Source organism: Mus pahari, chromosome 2 (genome assembly GCF_900095145.1).
Source record: "Mus pahari chromosome 2, PAHARI_EIJ_v1.1, whole genome shotgun sequence".
Lineage (NCBI taxonomy): Eukaryota > Metazoa > Chordata > Mammalia > Rodentia > Muridae > Mus > Mus pahari.
Window position 1 is genome coordinate 34,821,947 of NC_034591.1, and position 16,993 is coordinate 34,838,939.

Sequence of the window (16,993 nt, forward strand, 5' to 3'; positions counted from 1 at the left end):
AGGTGGATACCTCATTCTTCTTTAGAATAGGCAATAAAATACCCATAAAAGGAGTTACAGAGACACATTTTTTAGCTAAGACAAAAGGATGGACTATCCAGAGACTACCCCACCCGGGGATCCATCCCATCTTCAGCCACCAAACCCAGATACTAATGCACATGCCAGCAAGATTCTGCTGAAGGGACCTTGATATAGGGGCCTCTTGTGAGGCTATGCCAGTGCCTGGCCACACAGAAGTGGACGCACACAGTCAGCTATTGGATGGAACACAGGGCTCCAATGGAGGAGCTAGAGAAGCACCCAAGGAGCTGAAGGGGGCTGCAACCCTGTAGGTGGAATAACAATATGAACTAACCAGTACCCGCAGAGCTCGTGTCTCTAACTGCATATGTAGCAGATGATGAATTCAGCCATCATTGGGAAGAGAGGCCCCTTGGTCTTTCAAACTTTATACGTCCCATAGAGTGGAACGCCAGGGCCAAGCTTTGGGAATGGGTGCGTAGGGGAGCAATGTGGGGGGAGGGTAGAGGGGACATTCGGGATAGCATTTGAAATGTTAATGAATAAAATATCTAATAAAATAAATAAAAGGGAAAAATAGTTACTTTTCTTGGTGCTATGAATATATACATATTCATATACTTATGGAAGTAATGGCTTATTTGTCTCATAGTTTATCATATTTGTAGAGGCATATGATGTCAGCATGAAGCTATTGAGCACACTGTATCCAATCAGGAAGCAGAGAGATGAGTACTGGTGCTGTGCTTGCTTTCTCGGTTTTATAGTTTGAGATCATAGAACCGTGCAACCTACATTCAGGGTAAGTCTTCCTTCCTTCGATAAACTTCCCTGAAAATGACCTCACATACACACAAGGCTGTGTCTCAGGTAATTCTATATGTGATCAAGCTGGCAGTGAGAATAGTTACCATACCTCTCCAAAGCTATTTCCCCCAAAACTCATAACTTTCCTCTTACAGAATCAATGAATACTACAAACCAAATGCTTTCTGTTTTATTTGAGGCATAGCCATCATCTTCCTTTATTTTCTCCATTGTTCACTAAGGTTACCATCATCATGGCTGATAGAACTTGAGGGGTAGACATCTATGCCATGTAGTGTACAGTGTTCTTGGAATGAACGGGAAGTTCATAAGTTTCTGACCTGTGATTTTTGTTTCACATTTTCCCACTTCCCTTCTCATGACTCTAGCCAGTCACAGACACTAGCCCTGAGCTGGCTGTCAGTGTGCTGACACAGCCTTGTGTCTTCAGTGTCAATAGGGCATCATTTGCTCTATGACTCAGAGCATCTCTGGATTCATGATGTGGCTTCCTGGGGATGCCCTTGTCATTTCCTTGCCAGGAAGAGAACTAATGTTCCAGATAAGCAGTGTTGAGATTCATTCTAAATAATTCCTTGAAGATCTTGACAGAAACTAGCATCTGTTGTCTGTGGTGCTGATCATCTCAATAAAGCAGTCTTTAAAAGAAGGTTTTAGAAAATTGAAACATAAAGTGCAGAAAAGCTCATCAACATTAAATGTAGATCCTATGAAATTTTCTATATACATATATAACTATGTGGCCCCTACCAAGATCAAAATATATAAGATTTTGAGCACCTCAGAATCATCATTTCTGATCACTCTGCTATTTAAGAGAAATAGCTTCAAGCTGCACATGTCACTTGAGGCTTGATTTCTTGCACTCAGCGTCACAATGGAGAGCTTATGCAGATTTTTCCAAATGTCACTCATGGCTCCTTTTTTCTCCCTATGTGTGGTATTCCAGTCATTTACAAAGTATTTTCATATTGGGCTTCCTAGTTTCCTCTTTTACTGCCTCGGGTTTTTTATCCTTTACTCACACCCAAAACTTACTACCTACATCCATTTCTTCTTGGGCCCTCTACCTCCCTCTCAGGATCTCAAAACACCAATGCTATTGTTTAATGATAGGAGTCTGCTCATTCTTGTTGCTCATTTCTTGATATGTGACAAATTGAAAGCAGCTTCGTTGTGGAGGGGTTTATGTCTTCTCAAATTAAAAATTGAGAAATTCTGAATAGTGTTCTTGTTTTTAACTCTGCAAGTTATATAATCACTTTAAGAGAGATTTTCTTGGGAAGACAATGCTCAACAAACAGAATTAAATGGTAGACCTCATGCATGAGACGCTATAGGTGACACATCATAGCTTTGTGTGAAGAATGGGATCATGTCCTGAATCTTCACTGCTTGAGCAGCTGTCTAGCTGCTGGGTTTTCTTGAACCAAGACAGACTCTTCTGATACAAAGGTGTAACCAGGTAAAGAAATTGATACCTTCATGTAAAGAGGTAGCTAGAGAGAAGCAAGGACTTAGAATAGAATAGAAGGCAGTATGTGGTGTATGGGCTGTCAGTCTGTAGCTGTCATTTTCCTTCAGGGCAACTGCACTTTAATTTCTAAGATAATTTCTGTGGCAAAATGTGTTTAACATGGGACCAGTATTATGAGGGTATCTTCTGACTGACATCGTCAGCTGTGGTGGGGGAAGAAACTCTTGAAGGCGTGATGAACATACTTTCAGTCTATAATATTTATTTCACACTATGTCAGTGAAACCTTTTCTAAGTAACTACTATAAATTGCACAACCATTATAGTAATTGATTTAATATTTCACTTGCGGATGTCACTAAGATTTGCCCTCATTCAATGACCTTGTTTCCATGGTAACTAGTGTGTTTTAAATGATAAGAAATGTGAAGAGAAGAAAGGATCAATTAGTAATATATAACTCCAATTAAATAAAATTTAGATTTACCCAGTGAAGCAAATCTTTCAAAACTGAACATGACAGTCTAACAATATGGCTGTGCTTTGGCAAATGATGCATATGCTAATTTTAAATAAATCTGCATGCTATTGTGCTTAGTGTCTGACTACCTCAGACTTAAGGCTTTTATGCAAATGTGAAGATAGGCAGAGCTAATCATGCAATCAGCCCTTACTTAATTATCTATTGTCTAGATCCCGCCTGCTACTTTCTCTTATTTGCCATCCTTTCATCCTTTATTGGCATTTTTAACATAAGGAAGAGGAGGGAAATTAAAATGATTTTATTTTGCTTCTCAAGAGCTCTGCCCGTGAGAACACATTAATTACTTCATTTATCAAGGATATACTGAGCACATTCCAAACACTGATGCTTGTTGCTTTTCCTAAACAAGCCCCCTTTCTTCTAAGATGTCGTGTATTCAGTGTTGTCTTTGCCTTGGAAGCTCTCCTCTTAACCTAGGCATGGATCACTCTGTTCCTTTTACCTCTCTGCTCTTCTGTCAGCTTCAAAGTGCAACCTTATTGCCATCCTTCATGAAAGAGAAGCTTTAATCCCCACAGAAATCCTACACAGCATTTGCCTGAGATACTTTACATTCCACATTTCTTATAATGCCACCTAACATTCATTCATTCACGGACTCCCTCACTCTGTATATCCTCACTAACATAAAATGCGTGGGACACGAACACAGATGATCTCTCTGCTGTTTTCCTTTAACTGTTATGTGCCCAGATTAGAGTAGTTCTATGTAGTCCTTAGTGGGAACATCATCTCTGTTTTTAGTGACATCTTTACTTAAGGATGAAAGACACAGTGTTTCTCCTTTATTCTCAAAACGTTTGTATTTACTAAAGAAATTTATAAGCAAGATTACAGTGGAAGATTATGTTAGATGATTTTTTTCCTTTATTAAAAATATATTTTTCATAAATGTATTCTGATTAGAGTTCCCTCTCATTCCTTTCTCCCTTTCCTTGATAGTTCCCCTCCTGTCCATATCCAGGCTCTTTCTGTCTCTCATTAGAAAACAGACTGGCATCTAAGGAATAATGATAAAATAAAATATATTGAAGACAACCCATAATATGGAAAACAAGCAATCAAGGTACAAAGCCAGTGAAAAAGCACAAGAAACACATACAGCTGGAGAGACACACGCACTTACATACTCAGGAGTCCCACAAAACCCCCCAAAAGAAGCCATATTATATAAGGACTTGCAAGGCTGAAAAAAAATAACAAATGTTCTGACTTAACATTATGAGGCAAGGACCATCCAAAGATGCCATTGAATTTGTGTTGTGTTGGCCATCTACTGCTAGTCATGGTGCCTACCCTTATGAGTGGTTTGTTTTTCCAGTGTGACAACCTGAGAGAAAACTAATTTTTCCTTTGTGAGAAGTTATCAAATTGGAGATAGCTTCTGGGTTAGGACTGTGGGCTTTTGTCCACTTTTCTTCTCAAATCTGTATGCCACCAGGTCCAGGCCTACCCACGTCCTGTGCACGCTGATAGCTTCTTGTGAGTTTATATGTGTGCCAGCACTGGTGTGCTGAGACCTTGATTCCTTGGTTTTCTCCATCCTCTCTGGCTCTTACAATTCTTCTACCTTCTTTTCTGTAGTATTCCTTTAGCCCCGAGGGAAGGGATTGGATGGAGAAGCCTCATTTAAGGCTGAGTATTCCAAGTCACTGCATCTTGTCTGGTTGTATGTTTTTATTTGCTGCAGGAGAATGCTTCTGTGACGACAACTGAACAAGTCATTGATATATAAGTATAGCAAAAATATTGTTAGGAGTCATTTTATTGCTGTTCTTTTAGGAGAACAGTAGTATTGGTTTTCTTCTAGGTCCTTGGCCTATATAGTCTCAGGTTCTTGACCACCCGGTAACACTGAGTTCCATCTCTTGGAATTGCGCTTAATTTAGATCAGATATTGGTTAGTTACACCCACAATCTTTGAGCTCGTATTGCACCAACATATTATGCTGGCACAAGTTACCATTGTATAACGAAGGTATTTACCATTCTCCTTTGGTACTATGCAGGGTACAGTTCAGTACCATGAATACTAGTCATCATTGCTGAGAGGTCTCGATAGGCACAAGCTCAACTCCCTCATATTCAATGAGCAGGATGGCTGCTGTATTCAGTAACAGGGACTTCCTTACAGTTTGCCAAGAGACACCAGTAGCCTTGACAATAGCTTGGGTTGTTTTGACATTCTCATGAGACCCCCTTGGCCAAGAATTCAATTATATATAACCTTTTCCTGGTACTAGATGCTTCCTTTGGTGATGAGATATTTAATTGCAGCTCTATCTCCCCCATTCTTTGACAATTTTATTTAGGTAATTTTCATTTATGTGTATATTATAGGATGCTTCTACCATATTAGGTTTGTATACAACCCCTCAAATGGCCCTTAGTTTTAGCTGTCTCTCCTAGCATTCCCCCTCATACTCCTTTCTCTATCTCCACTCCTTTCTCATACTTTATTCAAGTTTTCCTCACATCTATCCATAACTACCAATTCTATTTCCCCTTCCTAAGGAAATCCCTCCCTCCAGCCTTAGTCCTTTGATTTCTATTTAAACATATGTTTTTATTACAATAGCTTTACAGTACTATTTGAGAACCTAGCTGGTGGATACCTTTGGTAGTTTTTAAATTAGTCATAATATTAGTAATTATTACCATTGTATTATATTTTAATTTTATTTTCAGCATTCAATAATGTTTTTACTATGTTGCTTTTTTTCTGTGTTCAATATGAAGCTGAAAACTATCCTTTTACGGTCTGTAAAGAATTGGATTGGAATTTTGTTGGGGATTGCATTGAATATATTTTTGGTAGAATGACCATTTTTACTATATTAATCCTACTGATCTACGAGCATGGGGGATCTTTCTATCTTCTGATATATTTTTCAAATTCTTTCTTCAACATCTACACATTTTTATAATACAAGTATTTCACTTGATTATCAGGGTTACTCCAAGATACTTTATATTTTTGAGGCTCTTGTGCAAAGTGTTGCTTCCCTAATTTCTTCCTCAGTCCATTTGTCATGTGTATATAGGAAAAATACTGATTTTTCTTGAGTTAATTTTGTATCCTGCTATTTTGTGGAAAGTGTTTATTAGGAGTTTCCCTGTGGCATTTTTAAGGTCACAATGTATACTACCATATCAGCTACAAATAAATATACTTTGACTTCTTCTCTTCCAATGTGTATATCCTTGATATCCATGAGCTGCCTTATTGCTCTAGCTATGTACTATAATGAAATAGATATGGAGAGAGTAGACAACATTGTCTTGTTCCCGATTTTAGCAAACATGCTTTGAGTTGATGTTTTTATGGGCTGTCTGTAAACTGCCATTAATATGTCAAGGTATTTTCCTTGCATTCCTAGTCTTTCCAGGACTTTAACATGAAGGAGTATTGGATAATGTCACAGGCATTTCCTTTCTCATGTGGTTTTTGCCATTTTATCTGTTCATATGGTGGGTTATATTCATTGATTTATGGATATTGAACCATCCCTACATTTCTGGGTTTACACCTACTGGAAAATTGTGGCTGACATTTTTGATGTGTTCATGGATTTGGTTTGCAACTATTTTATTGAGAATTTTTGTATCTGTGTTCATAAGGGAAATTGGTCTTTAATTCTCTTTCTTTGTTGGGTCTTTACATGGTTTAGGTATCAGGGTAACTGTGACTGTATAAAAAACAAAAAACAAAAAACACTGGGCAGTGTTCCTTCTATTTATGTTCTGTGAAATAATGTGAGGAGTATTGACCTTAACTCTTCTTTGAAAGTCTTGTCTAAAGCCATCTGGCCCAGGATTGTTTGGTTTTTGTTGGGAGACTTTTAATTACTTCTTATATTTGAAGAATGATTAGAGTTCTGTTGAAATTGATTACATGATCTTGATTTAACTTTGGTAGGTGGTGTATGTTGGGAAAACTATCCATTTCTTTTACATTTTCCAATTTGAGTACAGGTTCCTAAAGGATGTGTTTGGATTTCTTTTGTGTCTGCTGTTCTGCCTCCCCTTTTGTCACTAATTATGTTAATTTGGATATTCTCTCTCTGCATTTTGTTTAATTTGCTCAGGGATTGTCAATCGTACTGGTTTTCTAAAGGGACTAACTTGTCATTTCATTATTTTTTAAATACTTTTGTTGTTGTTTGTTTCTACTATGTTGATTTCAGCCCTGATTATGATTATTTCTTGACATTTATTCCTATTCAGTGTTAATTTCTTCTTCTTCTGACACTTTTAGGCATGTTCTAAAGTTGGTAATTATGAGATATCTTTAATTATTTTTATGTAGGAACTATTTTAGTACTATGAGCTTGCCTTTTAGAACAAAGTTCATTGAATCCCATATATTTAAATAAAAAATTCAATAAAAAATAAAAAGGAGAAAGAAAAAGACAGAAAGAAACTGTCAAATATAAAAGAAATTGTCTTCACCAGCTTGATTCTTACGTTCATTTGCTGAGTTCTCTATTGCCATTCTCTTACTCTGAGGTGCTGGACTACCCTTGATGATGCTTTAAAAATTAATTAATTAATTAATTAATTAAATGTACATTTGGTGTTTGGCCTAGATCTATGTCTGTATTAGTGTCAGATCCTCTGGAACTGGAGTTATAGGCACCTGTGAGTTGGCATGTGGGTGCTGGGAATTGAAACCAGGTCCTCTATAAGAGCAGCCAATGGCCTTAACTGCTAAGCCATCTCTCCAGCCCCTATTTGATGTTAATGTGTGTTTCTTGTATCTAGAAAAAGGAGAGGTCCCCCCTTTTTAAATGCCTTCTGTTAGAATGTATCTTTTTATTGCAGAATTGAGATCACCGATGTTCAAAGTTATCAGTGAGTAATGTTTGCCATTTCCATTGCTTTGTTGTTGTGATGTGGGTTTTCCCTTTTTTTTAATTTAAAATTTTATTTATTTATTTATTGGATTTTTTAAATTTAAATTTCAAATGTTATTGCCTTTCCAGGTCTCCCCTCCAGAACCTCCCTACTCTATCCCACTTCTTCTTGCCTCTATGATGATGTTGCCTTCCAGCCCTGGCATTCCCCTACACTGGGGCATCAAACACCCTCAGGCCCAAGGACTCTCCACTAATGTCCAACAAGCCCATTCTCTGCCACATATGCAGCCAGTGTCATGGCTCCCTCCATGTGTACTCTTTGGTTGGAGGTCCAGTCCCTGGGAGCTCAGGGGGAATCTGACTGGTTGACACTGTTGCTCCCTTCCCCATGGGCCTGCAAAGCCCCTCAGCCCCTTCAGTCCCTTCTCCAAACTCCTCCATCAGGGACCCCCCACACTCAGTCCAATAGTTGGCCGCGACCATCTGCCTCTGTATTTGTCAGGCTCCTCTCAGCAAACATGTCCCTGCATCTGAAATAGAGTCTGGGTTTGGTGACTGTACATGGGATGGATCCCCAGATAGGATGTGGGGCAGTCTCTGGATGTCCATTCCTTCAGTCTCTGCTCCACAATTTGTTTCCATATTTCCTCCTGTGAGCATGTTCTTCCTCCTTCTAAGATGCACTGAAGCATCCACACTTTGGTCTCCTTCATATGGTCTATAAATTGTATCTTCGTATTCTAAACTTCTGAGCTAATATCCACATATCAGTGAGTGCATACCATGTGTGTTCTTTGTGACTGGGTTACTTCACTCAGGATGATATATTCAGGTTTCATCCATTTGCTTGCGAATTTCATGAAGTCATTGTTTTTAGTAGGTGAATAAATAAGTAAAAGTTAAAAAAAATTAAAAATGTAAATTGCCACATTTTCTGTATCCATTTCTCTGTTGAGGGACATCTGGGTTGTTTCCATCTTCTGGCTATTATAAATATGACTGCTATGAACACAGTGGACCATGTGTCCTTATTACATATTGGAACATCTGCCAACGCAGAGTCTGCATTGCATTGCTGAAGAAGGTGTATGCCCAGGAGTGGTATAACTGGGTTCTCAGGTAGTACTGTGCCTAATTTTCTGAAGAACTGCCAGATTGATTTCCAGAGTGGTTGTACCAGCTTAGAAACCCACCAGCAATGGAGGAGTGTTCCTCTTTCTCCACATCCTTGCCAACGTCGGCTGTCACATGAATTTTTGATCTTAGCCATTCTGACTGGCATGAGATGGAATCTCAGAGCTTTTTTGATTTGCATTTCACTGATTACTAAGGGTGTTGAACATTTCTTTAGGTGCTCCTCTGCAACTCGAGTTTTCTCAGTTGAGAAAACTCTCTGTTTAACTCGGTTCCCCATTTTTTTCAATAGGGTTATTTGGTTCTCTGGAGTCTAACTTCTTGAATTCTCTGCATATATTGGATATTAGCCTGCTATTGGATGTAGGATTTGAACAGATCTTTTCCCAATCTGTGGGTGCCATTTTGTCCTATTGACAGTGTCCTTTGCCTTACCGAAGCTTTGCAATTTTATNAAGTCCCATTTGTTAATTCTTGATCTTACAGCACAAACCACTGGTGTTCTGTTCAGGAATTTTTCCCCTATGCCCATATCTTCTAGGCTTTTTGCCACCTTTTCCCCTATAAGTTTCAGTGTTTCTGGTTTTATGTTGAGGTCCTTGATCCACTTGGACTTGAGCTTTGTACAGGGAGATAAGAATGAATTAATTTGAATCCTTCTCCATGTTGACTACCAGTTGAACCAGCACCATTTGTTGAAAATGCTGTCTATTTTTTCACTGGATGGTTTTAGCTCCTTTGTCAAAAATCAAGTGACTCTAGGTGTGGGGATTCATTTCTGGGTCTTTAGTTCTAATCCACTGATCTACCTAACTGTTACTGTACCAAAACCATGAAAATATTTTATCATAATTGCTCTCTACTGCAGCTTGAGGTCAGGGATGACGATAACCTCAAAAGTTCTTTTATACTGGGAGTGGTGGCGCACGCCTTTAATCCCAGCACTCGGGAGGCAGAGGCAGGCAGATTTCTGAGTTCGAGGCCAGCAGCCTGTTCTACAAAGTGAGTTCCAGGACAGCCAGGGCTACACAGAAAAAAAAAAGTTCTTTTATAGCTGAGAAAAGTTTTCACTGTCCTGTTTTGTGTTTTTTTTGTTTTTTGTTTTTGTTATTCTAAATGAATTTGAGAATCTCTCTTTCTAACTCTATGAAGAATTAATATGGAATTTTGATGGGGATTGCATTGAATCTGTAGATTGCTTTCGGCAATACATTTTTACTATATTAATCCTTCCAATCCATGAGCATGGGAGATTTTTTTTATCTTCTGAGATCTTCAATTTATTTCTTCAGAGACTTGAAGTTCTTGTCATACAGATCTTTCACTTGCCTGGTTACAGTAACACCAAGGTACTTTATATTGTTTGTGACTGGTATGAAGGGTGTCATTTCGCTAATTTCTTTCTTAGCCTGTTTATCCTTTGAGTATAGGAAGGCTACTGATTTGTTTGAGTTGATTTTATATCCAGCCAATTTGCTGAAGTTGTCTATCAGCTGTAGGAGCTCTCTGGTGGAATTTTTGGGGTCACTTAAGTATACTATCATATTATCTGCAAATGATGATATTTTGACTTCTTCCTTTCCAATTTCTATGCCTTTGATCCCCTTTTGTTGCTGAATTGCTCCAGCTAGAACTTCAAGTAATATACTGAATAGATAGGGAGAGAGTGGGCAGCCTTGTGTATTCCCTAATTTTAGTGGGATTGCTTAAAGTTTCTCTCCATTTAGTTTGATGTTGGCTACCGGTTTGCTTTATATTGCTTTTACTATGTTTAGGTATGGGCCTTGAATTCCTGTTCTTTTAAAGACTTTTAACATAAAGGGATGTTGTATTTTGTCAAATGCTAGTGTATACTCTCTCCAGTTTTTTTTTTTTTTTTTTTTGGTGGCATTCAGATCTGTGAGTTTTCCTCTTAGCACTGCTTTCATTGTGTCCCATAAGTTTGGGTATGTTGTTTGTTCATTCTCATTAAATTCTAAGATCTCTAATTTCTTTCTTTATTTCTTCCTTGACCAAGTTATCATTGAGTAGGGAATTGTTCAGCTTCCATGTGTTTAGGTATGGGCCTTGAATTCCTGGTCTTTCCAAGATTTTTAACATAAAGTGATGTTGTATTTTGTCAAATGCTTTCTCAGCATCTAATGAAATGATCATGTGGCTTTTTAATTTGAGTTTATTTATGTAGTGGATTACATTGATGGATTTCCATATAATAAAACATCCCTTCATCCCTGGTCTGAAACCCACTTGATCGTGGTGAATGATCGTTTTGATGTGTTCTTGGGTTTGGTTTGTGAAAATTTTATTGAGTACTTTTGCGTCAATACTCATAAGGGAAATTGGCCTGAAGTTCTCTTTCTTTGTTGGGCCTATGTGTGGTTTTGGTATCAGAGTAACTGTGGCTTCATAGCACAAATTGGGTAGTGTACCTTCTATTCCTATTTTATGGAAACGTTTGAAGAGTATTGGTATTAGGATTTCCTCCAAGTTCTGATAGAATTTTGCACTAAACCCATCTGGTGCTGGGATTTTGTTAGTTCTGCGACTTTTAATGACTGCTTCTATTTCTTTAGAGGCTATGGTACAGTTTAGATGGACTATCTGATTCTGATTTAACTTTGGTATTTGGCATCTCTCTAGAAAATTGTCCATTTCATCCCGATTTTCCAGTTTTGTTGAGTACAGTCTCCAGTAGTAGGATTTATTGAATTTTCTCAGTTTTTGTTGTTATATATCTCTTTTCACTTCTGATTTTGTTCATTTGGATACTGTCTCTGTGCCCTCTGGTTATTTTGGTTAAGGGTTTATCTATTTTGTTGATTTTCTCAAAGAACCAGCTCCTGGCTGATTTTTGTATAGTTCTTTTTGTTTCCACTTGTTGATTTCAGCCTTGAGTTTGATTATTTCCTGCTTTCTATTCCTCTTTGGTGTATTTGCTTCTTTTTGTTCTAGAGCTTTCAAGTGTGTCGTTAAGCTGCTAGTGAATCTTCTCTCCAGTTTCTTTTTGGAGGCACTCAGAGCTGTGTATTTTCCTCTTAGCACTGCTTTCATTGTGTCCCATAAGGTTGGGTAGGTTGTTTGTCATTTTCATTAAATTCTAATGTTTCTAATTTCTTTCTTTATTTCTTCCTTGACAAAGTTATCATTGAGTAGAGCATTGTTCAGCTTCCATGTGTATGTAGGCTTTGTGTGTGTGTGTGTGTGTGTGTGTGTGTGTGTGTGTTTTATTGAAGAACAGCCTTAGTCTGTGGTGATCTTATAGGATGCATGGGATTATTTCAGTTTTCTTGTATCTGTAGAGGCCTGTTTGGTGACAGATTATATGGTCACTTTTGGAGAAGGTACCATTAGGTGCTGAGAAGTAGGTATATTCTTTTGTTTTAGGATAAAATGTTCTATATATTTTTGTTAAATCCATTTGGTTCATAACTTCTGTTAGTTTCACTGTCTCTCTTTTAAATTTATATTTACATGATCTGTCCATTAACGAAAGAGGGATGTTAAAGTCTCTCACTATTATTGTGTGAGGTACAATGTGTGATTTGAGCTTAAGTAAAGTTTCTTTTAAGAATGTGGGTGTCCTGGCCTTTGGATCATAGTTGTTCAGAATTGAGAGGTTTTCATGGTATATTTTTCCTTTGATGAGTATGAACTGTTCTTCCTAATCATTTTTGATAACTTTTAGTTGAAAGTCCATTTTATTGGATATTAGAATGGCCACTCCAGCTTGTTCCTTTGGACAGTTTGCTTAGAGAATTGTTTTCCAGCCTTCTACTTTGAGGTAGTGTCTGTCTTTGTCACTGAGATGGGTTTCCTTTATGCAGCAATATTCTGGGTTCTGTTTAGGTATCTAGTCCGTTAGTCTGCGTCTTTTTATTTGGGAACTGAATACAGTGATGTTAAGAGATATTAAGAAAAAGTGATCTTTTTCCATTACTGCTTTTAATATTCTTTCTTTGTTTGGTGATTTAATTATTATGTGACAGGGGGAATTTCTTTTCTGGTCCCATCTATTTGGAGTTCTGTAGGCTTCTTGTATGTTTATGGGTATCTCTTTCTTTAGGTTAGGGAAGTTTTCTTCTCTAATTTTGTTGAAGATACTTACTGGTTCTTTAAGTTGGGAATCTTTGCTCTCGTTTTCCTTAGGGTTAGTCTTCTCATTGTGTCCTGGATTTCCTGGATGTTTTCGATTAGGATATTTTTGCATTTTGCATTTTCTTTGACTGTTGTGTCAATGTTTTCTATGGTATATTCTGCACCTAAGATTCTCTCTTCTATCTCTTGTATTCTGTTTGTGATGCTTGCATCTAAGACTCCTGATCTCTTTCCTAGGTTTTCTATCTCCAGTGTTGTCTCCCTCTGTTATTTTTTTTATTGTTGCTCTTTCCATTTTTTGATATCCTGGAAGGTTTTACTCATTTCCTTCATCTGTTTGGTTGTGTTTCCCTGTAATTCTTTAAGGGATTGTGTTTCCTTTTTAAGGGCTTCTAACTGTTTACCTGTGTTCACCTGTATTTCTTTAAGGGAGTTATTTATGTCCTACTTAAAGTCCTCTATCATCATCATGAGATGTGATTTTAAATCAGAGCCTTGCTTTTCTGGTGTGTTGGGCTATCCAGGTCTTGCTATAGTGTTAGAACTGGGTTCTAATGATGCTAAGTAGCCTTGGTTTCTGTTGCTTATGTTCTTGCTCTTGCCTCTTGCTCTTTGGTTATCTCTCATGTTGGCTGGTCTTGCTGTCTCTGACTGTGGTTTGTCCCTTTTGCAAGCCTGTGTGTCAGCCATTTTGGAAGACCAGATTTCTCCTGGATGAAGTTGGGGCAAAAGTTTAGCTTTGGGATGCAGATGGAAACTAGAAGGATTCTGTCCCAGGCTGCTCCTTGGGGTTTCTGTGTCTTGAGGGCAGTGGGCAGGCCTCTATGAGCAGAAGTGGTATTCCCTGTACTCACAGATATGTCAGCATTCCTGAAAGACCAGCTTTCTCCTCAAGGTATTTGGGTATTGAGAGCTGTGGCACAGGATCACTTCTGGGAGCAGACTTTACCATTTTTTTTTAATGTGCTGCTCTGGGGTTATTTTTTTCTTGTGTTTTCTTGGGTGTGTTTACCTTCTTCAAGTCAAAATTTTATCCCTGTGTCTTCTGTAGATCAGAATTTGTAGATAGATATTGATTAAATTAGGTTTTAACATGTAATGTCTTATTTTCCCTATCATTGTACTTAAAGGTTTTGTTGGATACAGTAGTTGACTACATCTGTAGTCTCTTAAAGTTTATTGAACATCTGCTTAGGCCCCTTTTGAGTTTAGAATCTACATTGAAAAGTCATGTTACTCTATTGGGTCTGACTTTATGTGTTATTTTATCTTTTTCCCTTGTAGCTTTTAATAGTATTTCTTTGTTCTGTTCTTTAGTGTTTTGAATATTATATGTTGTGTGGAATTTTTTCTGTTTTATTGTATTTGGTGCATTGTATACTTCTTGTACCTCAATTGGTGTCTTTCTTTAGGTCAGGATTTCTTTTTTTGTATGATTTTTGTGAAAAATATTTCCTATATTTTTGAGTTAAGATTTTTTCCTTCCTCTATTACTATTATTCATAGATTTTTGTCTTTTCTTTACTGCCCAGGATTTCCAGGATGTTTTGTACCTGGAGTTATTTTTTAAGATTTAACATCTATTTATTTATTTATTTATTTATTTATTTGGCTTAAAATTTCTTTAACTGAAGTATCTCCCTTTTCTATCTTGTCCTCAACAAATTTTATTCTGTCTTCCATCTCTTGTATTCTGTCAGTGAGGCTTGCCTATGGGTTGACTTTCTGAGTTCTTCGACTTCTCATTTCTAGATTGCTCTCCCTTTGAATTTCCTTTATTGTTTCAATTTGTCCTTGAAAGTCTTGAACTGTGTTCATTTCATTCTACTCCTTACCTGTAGTTTCACAGATTTCTTTAATGGATTCATTCATAGTCTCTTCAAGGATCTCTAATGTGTTCGTAAACACTACTTTGAAGTCCTTTTCTTGTGCATTAGCTATCCTACCTCTTTCAGGGCTGTAGTAAGTTAGCTGGTCTTAATGGGCACATATTGTCATGGCTGTTATTGATTTTATTTTATTTTATTTTATTTTATAGAGGAATCTGGATTTGGATGGATTATATTTTTAGGTGCAGATATCTAATCTTGTCTCTGTTGGGTGGGCGTTCTGTTCCTTATTTTCTTTTCTTTTCTTTTTTTTTTTTTTTTCTGGTGCTTAGGAGAGTGTGGTGGTTGTGGTTTGCCTGGTAGGTAATGTTTCTGATAGCATGTAAGGTGTGGTCACTGGAAGTTTTAGTTAGATGTGTTTCTCAGTATTTGGAGTTGATGCTTAGGGATGAAGATGGGTTAGAACAGAGACTTGAGGTCTATAAGCACCTATTCTTATTTACTGGGCCAAGTTTACCTGATAGGAACCATAAGATTTAATTTAATTTAATTTAATTTAATTCACTGGCTGTGAGGAATTAAATCAGGTCAGTTGGATTGGGCACAGCTCATCTGACGCTGTGACAATTTTATTGAGAGTAATTAGACTTTTTATATTCTGTTATATTAAGCAGAATATAATGTCAGTTGCCAGGATCAATGTAGTTGTAGTTGTAAGGAGACAATGAATTTTGCCTTCCATACATGGCACACCAATTAATGTCTAAGACCAATTATCCTGTCAAGCTCCCATGCTTCCTTGACTACTAAGAGAACACAGAGAAACACCACGTGGCCCGAGCAATTCACTTTCTAAGAGGCTGCATTAGTCTCCCAGGAACTGGAAGACACATTGTGCCCCAGGAGCCACGGGTTCTAACCTATAAAACCTATGGTGCTTTCCCCCAAGCAGCTAGATCAGGCCAACTCCATGATTCCCTATGGAGGTCCACCGAAGGAAGAAAATCAGGTGTGATGCCAGCATCTGATTATTTTCCTAGGCATGGGGACAGAGGGAGGCCATATCCAGTGGTCTTTTATGTAGCTGCATACAAGATTTTTGAGTAGTGGAAGGAGAAGGAAGATCTGAAGATCACTACCTGCTTCCATGGTAGACTTAGCCTTAAATGAAATATAGATATATTTAAATCATTAGCATACCACATCATAAGAGTCAACTAACTCAGGCTTCTGGTTATCAGGAAGATTGTCTGGGAAGTTGGTATTAAGTTGAAGTTAAAGAGAAAGTAGACATATGACAGAGTGCACCCAGAAGTTGGCTAAATTGGCATAATTATTCTGATGTGACACATTATGTTTTTCACTAACACAATGTTAAAAATAAACTGAAGTATGTGCTTGCTAGTGCAATGTATTCTTAGAGTCATCTCCAGGTTCCCTGACTCTTGATTTTAGTATATGGTTTAGGTTTTCATTTTTAATGTACCTGACTGGGTGTTATGTGGGTTAACAATGTCTATTATAATGTGATGGCCTGATTATTTTATGCAGGGTCATTAGGACTGAATGCTGAGACAAAGCCCCCTCATTTGAAGTAATCAATCTTAAGAACCTATTTCAGGCTATCAAATTAAAAAAATTCTATAAACATGTCTGATAACTATCCTGCTCAGTGTCAAAAATATGTCTTAAAGGTCAAAATCATACAGAATCCAGAAAAATCTGAGTTCTGAAGTAGGCATATTTGACATGGACTTTTAGCTCCACAAATAGCTCTTTTTATGGGCCCCTAAAACATGGGATTGACATTTTGTGTGTGTGTGTGTGTGTGTGTGTGTGTGTGTGTGTGTGTGTGTGTGCATATATTGGGTCAGATGCCTAGGGATTGATTCCCTGCTTCTACAAATGCTGATCTCTTCAAGTGTTCCTTCTTATAAAGTGGGGCTATGGTAGTGGTTTGTTATGACTTAGTTTATGTAAAGCAACTAGAACCATACTTTTTGCATCCAGTAATTTCACAATAAACGATAAGACTACCACTGTTATCATCATTACGGTAGAATAAACAAGAAAATCCTGGAAAAATTTAAACCTTTCTAGATATGATATTTAACAGCTACTCACGTTACCATTAAGAAGAGGGTAAGTGTAGAACAATAATCTTATAAAAATTTACCTGTAGTCATTCTCTCTCTCTCTCTCT